The sequence below is a fragment of the Papio anubis genome, chromosome 13 (assembly GCF_008728515.1).
Source record: "Papio anubis isolate 15944 chromosome 13, Panubis1.0, whole genome shotgun sequence".
NCBI lineage: Eukaryota > Metazoa > Chordata > Mammalia > Primates > Cercopithecidae > Papio > Papio anubis.
This window is the reverse complement of record NC_044988.1, coordinates 78747194-78753193: the sequence shown is the minus strand read 5'-3', so window position 1 is coordinate 78753193 and position 6000 is coordinate 78747194. Positions and strand designations below refer to the sequence as shown.

Below are 6000 nucleotides of genomic sequence, written 5' to 3'. Positions count from 1 at the left end.
CTTGGGGAGGTTTAACCAGGGAAGCTTACTAGTGCCGCGGGACGAGCACTGGACTGGAAGTCAGCGGGACCTCAGCTCTACCGCGCACCCGTCGTGCAAGACTCCTCGTTTCAAAGTTTCTTTGGGCGCCGACTGCTTGCCTTCCCTAGGCATGAAATCACTGAGGGCTTGGCACACAGTAGGTGCCCAGTCATGGTTGTGGAACGAATGGCTGCATGCATGCGTGAGGGAACTCAGGGCCTGCCCGGAGCTCGGCGGAGAGCCCCGGTGGCCCCAGGAGATGCGTCGGGGCGCGCCAGCCTGGGGCGGGGGCGGGTGAACACCGCAGGCCAGCCCGGACGCCCGCCCCCCGCCCGGCGCGCGGGCCCGTCGCGGCCAGCCCGGCCGGCGGGAACCGCCCGCGGGCGGCACTGGGCATGCTCAGACGGCGGCCAGGTCGCGCCGCGAGCGAGCTTCCGCGCCGCCCGCACGCGCGACCTACCTGGGCGCTCTGCGCCCCCGGATGCTTCAGGTACTGGCCAGTGCGACCCCAGCGGGCCAGGGGCAGGGCGCGGGGCTGCCGGGGGCCGGGGTCGCGCTCGGCGCCACCCCGCCCCCACCCGTCCCTGGGGCGCGCGGCGGACGCGCGGGCGGGCTGGCGGGTGCGGCGGAACCGGGTCCCCGCACCACGTCGGGGCGGGGCGGGGCGCCCTGCCGCGCCCGCCTGGCGGGGCCGGGCGGAGGGCGTGGGCGCCGGGTGGGGCTCCGCCGGGCGGGCGGGCGGCCGGGACGCTGCGCTGGAGCGTGGGCGTGCGCCCGGCCGGGCAGGGGCGGGCGCAACCCGCGGAGCCCGTGCCACCGGCACCCCCGGAGGACCCCGCGCCGCCGCGACCCCGGCTTGGGGCTCCGAGGGGACGCACAGCGCGCTGGGAGCCAGCCAAGCGCGGCGGCCAGCGCTTGGCTCCCGGGGTGAATCCGCCTCTCGGCTTTCAAAGATGGCATTTCCTGGGCCTGGCACGAAACTCCAGCGCCAATAAATCCTCCCCGTTCCGCGGGAGATATGGAATGATTTATCAGGTACCTGCGGTGAGACAGCTGCAGAGGGGGGAGTGTATGTGAGAGTGCCCAGCCCCCCGGAAATTCCCATTTTCAGCTACCTAAACTTACTGAGAAGTTGCCGTTGCCTTAAAAATTCATGGGAAGTTGAGACAACTTGACACCTGGGTTTTCCGAGTTGGTGGAAGGAGCTTGTGACTTGGAAACTGGAGACCTCCGTTCAAGTTGGACTCCCCTTTGGCCAGCTAGTGACCTTGGGCAAGTTGTTTAACCTCGCTGGTCCTCAGTTTCCTCTCTTGCAAACAGCTGGTAATAATGCCCACCTCGCTGGGTTGTTGAGTGGCTTAAGTGGGATAAATTATGTGGAGGTGTTTGGCACCGTGCCCGGCACAAAGCTAGCAAGCAGTTGGCGTGATGTGAATTTAATTCGTTTAGAGACCCTCGTGGCTCTCATTTCAGCAGGAAATTAGAATTAGGAAACCATCTTCAGGGCCTACTGGTGGAGTGACAGACCCTATCTCTGTGCCCAGGAGAACTTCTGCCGAAGTCAAGGCCTTCGGAAAAGCAATTTAGCCAAATTGTAATCAGAGAGCATCTCCTTTAAAAGCAGTTTTATACATTCAGAAACTCCAGAAGTTGGCAGTTTGGCTTCACTTACAAAAGAGCTGTTTTGTAAGATGATCCATCTTGCAAATGTTTAAGCAGATGATGGGAGAAAGTAAAGCCTGCTTAGGAAGATTTCTGTTCTAAAAAGCTCTCAAATCCAACTTTAAGTGATTATTTAGATCAGGGTTTCTCAGCCTTGCACTATTGACATTTGGGGTTTGATAATTCTTTGCGTCGTGGGCATTGTAGGATTTAGAAGCATCCCTGGTCTGTAGATTGCAGTAGCAATTCCTATCTCCCAGTTGTTCCAACCAAAAATGCCTCCAGTATTGTCAGATGTCCCCTAGGGAGCAAAATGCCACCCCCGCACCCCTTTAGAAACACCAGTTTAATTCATGCTTTCTGTCATTAGCCCGAGTTGTTTGATAATTTAATCTTGTGCTTTTGTAATAACTAACCTTTGCATAACCTTGTAGAACTTACAGAGTACATTCACCTGTATCATCTCATTTAATCTTTACAACTCTTGTGAGGCTGGTGTCACTCCCATTTTACAGATGAGGACATTGAGGCTCTGAGCAGCCAGTTACACAGTATGTGGTAGAGCTGGGATGTGTAACCCGAGTCTCCTGGTTCCAAGGGCAGGTCTTTTTCTTCTGCATCAAGCTGCCTGCCCCTTTGTTGTATGGAGGCTTTGATATGGATGACTTTCCGGATGATTAAATCAAGATGTGAAGTATATTGGAAGTTGGAAACTTTTTTGAGATTGACTAGTTGAAAATTAACAACAGTAAGCTATTATCTGACAGAGTAGGCCTTTCTAGTTAAATATTCTAGTTTATAGCGAGCTCCCATAAATCCCACATGCAGTTAATGGAATACCAATTTGCAGAGAATTAGAGTAGAATAGAATGTGCCTAATACTCTGTATTGATCCTGCGTTGTCTCTGGTGATTTGCCATCTCCTGAAAAGGACTCATATATGCAAATTAGACATTAGCTGGGGAATGTAAAAGGTCAAGTTACTGAAGGCATTTCAGAGTAGCTGAGGCATTTATTGAACTTCTATATGGCAGATGTAGTGCTGGGTGGGGATGTGGGTTGGACCCCAGAGAATCCAGGGTGCCTGCATCCACTTCCCTGCAGGAAAGGGCAGGCCCTGGTCAGGCCAGACAGGTGGTGGGCCCTCAGACAGCTTGGAGCAGTAGAAAAAGCCCAAGGTACCATGGTAGCAGATTCAGGATCCCATACCATATCATCAGTCATGTCTCTGAGCCCTCGATTCATCTTTTATCATACAGAAGATACTCTGGTAGTTTTAAGCATGCTCATTGAAGTCTCAGAAACCTGGTTAGGGAGGCAAGGTCAGAGACAAATCTTATCCCTGGAAGAAGTTGGGGTTCCAAGGTGGTAACTGGCTTTAGAGAATTGAGACCAACACTTTGTTGGCTGTGAACTGGAAGGTTTCACACACAGTGGGCTTTGTTGCTGCCAAACCCCACCCCGTTCCCCACCTTGCAGATAAGGAAACAGCTGGCAAAGGTGGTAGAGTGGGGCCAGGAGCAAGAGGGACCAATTTTGACCTTCTGAACTACAGGTCCAGGCACGCAAAAGACAACATTTTCTAGGATAGGCATAACCTACCAGAAGGGCTCAGATGGGAGGGAGTGAGAAGACATGGCACCCTGCCTTTCCCCAACCGTCAGGGTTTGTGGTGGTTGAGAAGAGACCAGCAATTTGTGGTCCCTACATCTTTCCCCAGGAGAGCTCACCTTCCAGCATTGTGGTCCTGGAAAGCAGGGACAATGCCTCTTTATCTTTTCCCAAGATCTGTTGTAGAAGCTGGAAAGCTGAAGACACCCAGCACATACCCTGGCCTGGAAGGGCTGGTGGGGGTAGGGTAGCCTACGCAAGCATCAGCTCTTTGTACCAACTCTAATAGAGACAGGAGGTGACCAGGTCAGTGTCCACACTGCTCTTGGCTGGATCCGGGTGACCTCAGAGCCTGATCTTATAGGTGTCTTCTTTCCTCTGGCCGAGAAGGACCTGAGAAATACTTGGTAAGCCCCTGGCTGAAAACTGATCTGGTAATGGGTTCTAAGACCCAGAAATCTTGCATCTCCAGCGCTTCTGCTTGTGTGTGCACCTGAAGCTTCCCACTGCCCCCAGGTTAACTTATTATTCCAAGACCAGGTGTGAGCACAGATTTAACAGCAAATTGAGACATTTATTGAGTCTCTGCCATGTATTAGGCCATAGGGCTACAGAGATGAACACTGAACCCCTGCCTTCATGGTGTATTTGGGAAGACAGTGACGTGTGTGTGTGTGTGTGTGTGTGTGTATGTGTGTCTCCATCCATTTGTCCATGGTCCTGTAAGTGCTTTAAAAGGATAAGTTAGATGCAGGAGACACCAGAGGATGCAGCCATTCATTCCCATGGGCATCAGGAGACACTGTGGGGAGTAGTTCTAACCATGGGGAGAAGTTCTAACTTCAAGGCTTAATTTGAATTAAGCCTCAAAGTTAAGAACAAGATGGCATTTGGAGCAGGCAAAACAGCAGGGGCAACGGCATGAAGAGACTTTGTGGATCGTAGGCATGGTGACTCTTCTCCAAGTCCAGCCTGGTCTTTTTTGTTTTTTGAGACAAGGTCTCTGTCATCGGGCTGGAGTGCAGTGGCCTGATCGTGGCTCAAGCAGTCCTCCTTGTACCTCGCACCTGGGACTCCAGGCATGTGCCACCACATCCAGCTAATTTTTTATTTTTTGTGGAGACAAAGTCTTACTATGTTGCCCGAGCTGGTCTCGAACTCCTGAGCTCAAATGGTCCTCCTGCCTTGGCCTCCCAAAGTGTGGCGATTACAGGTGTGAGCCACCACACCCAGCCAAGTCCAGCCTCTTGGTGTTCACTCGTGCAGAACCCACCTGCTGTGGTTAGAGTCTGCCTTATCTCTGGGTGGGCCAGGCCTCACCCAGCCAGGGCTAAGTGCCTATTCTCCTTGATTCTCCTTGTTTTCACCTGGATGGGAGCGATGTCACTGTGTTGTCTTTGAGGCAGGAGTAACTTCTGCAGGGATGCCTCTGGTTTTAGTTATCAGCACTCATCTGTACTTATTGGTTGCCACACGCTGTTGTGAGTGCTCTCCAAATATTAACTTAATTCATTTAATCTTCACAGCAACCCTGTGGCCTGGCTGCCTCTCAGGTACAAGTAGGTGGGGGCTGAACTCCTCTGCCCAGTGTATGTCCCTCTGTGGGTGATGCTCTGATTGTGGCACGGCCTCTCTTGGCCGCCTTTACATAGATGTGCCGGGAAACAGCCCAGTCTGAGTTGCAATGGAGCACTGACCCCATTTCCTTTAGGGGGCCGGCAGGACTCTGCTGACTACATTTTCTGAACCAAAGAGTGGGATCTGTAGTGTGAAAAAAGAATGTGTGTGCCACTGCTTTGTGCAAGAGGAGGCCTGAGAAGTGTTTGGATACTGAGAGAGTGGAATTTTTGAAACATTTTGATGGTTTATGTGGAAAGTTAGGACAGAGGATTTGAAATTGGGATAGTCCTGGAAAATTCAGGTCCCATGATTTACTGTTAGGATACACAAGCTTTTAGTAAATGTTTAAGCAGTGTAGAGTGAAGTGAATTTTTTGTACTGAGCCCTAATAGGGAACAAACAGTGCTTTTTAGCCTCAAAATCTTACTGATTCCTTCCAGCCCCATTTTACAGATGGGGTGAGAAAAGTGAGGCTCAGAGAGGTGAAGTAACCACCAGAGGGCACAGTGTTTGTAAGCAGTGCAGCCGAGATTTGTCTTTTTGTGGTTTTTGTTTGTTTTTTAAATATAGAGACTGGGTCTCGCCATGTTGCCAGGCTGGTCTTGAATTCCCGGGCTCAGCTGATCTTCCTGCCTCGGCCTCTCACAGTGCTGGAATCACAGGCATGAACCACTGTGCCTGGCTGTAGCCAACATTTGAACCCAAGTCTGTGCCTAGACAAATCATCTGTTGTCAAAGTCAAATAAAATATAAAAACAGATATTTCTCTGAATTTAAAACGTTTTGCTTGTGAAATAAGAATAATAATTTGGGAAATCTATACAGACCAGGTGGTCTTTGATTTGGAAAACAAAGAGAAGGTTGGGAGTTTTATTAGAATGAGAAATGTTACGTATTGTTTTGAAAAAAAATGGCCATTGGCACTAGAGAAGCTCTTTGGGAGCTGGCAAGCTCTGATTGTTGCATGACGGTGGTAGATAAAACTAGACTTAGAATCACAGCAATTTGTTTCAGTAGTTATTAAATAAAACTGATTTTAGGTTATAACAGGCAGTTTTAGCAGCCAGGCTTGCAGAGAATTTTATT

At 51.1% G+C, this 6000-nt stretch overlaps 1 protein-coding gene across 9 annotated transcripts in view; it reads left to right on the top strand.

Annotated features, from left to right (window-relative positions):
• The first annotated feature begins 409 nt into the window (after window positions 1-409).
• The window catches only part of PTPN3 (protein tyrosine phosphatase non-receptor type 3), a 123257-nt gene continuing 117666 nt past the window's right edge, over window positions 410-6000 (top strand). For 4 of the 9 annotated variants that reach the window (XM_021927811.2, XM_021927815.2, XM_021927816.2 and 1 more), the window contains exon 1: window positions 416-511. The gene's annotated coding sequence lies outside the window, so the exon portion shown is untranslated. Of the gene's footprint in view, window positions 512-905; window positions 1057-6000 lie in introns of those variants that run through there. The other 5 variants (XM_021927817.2, XM_021927818.2, XM_021927820.2 and 2 more) reach the window with 5 other exon arrangements.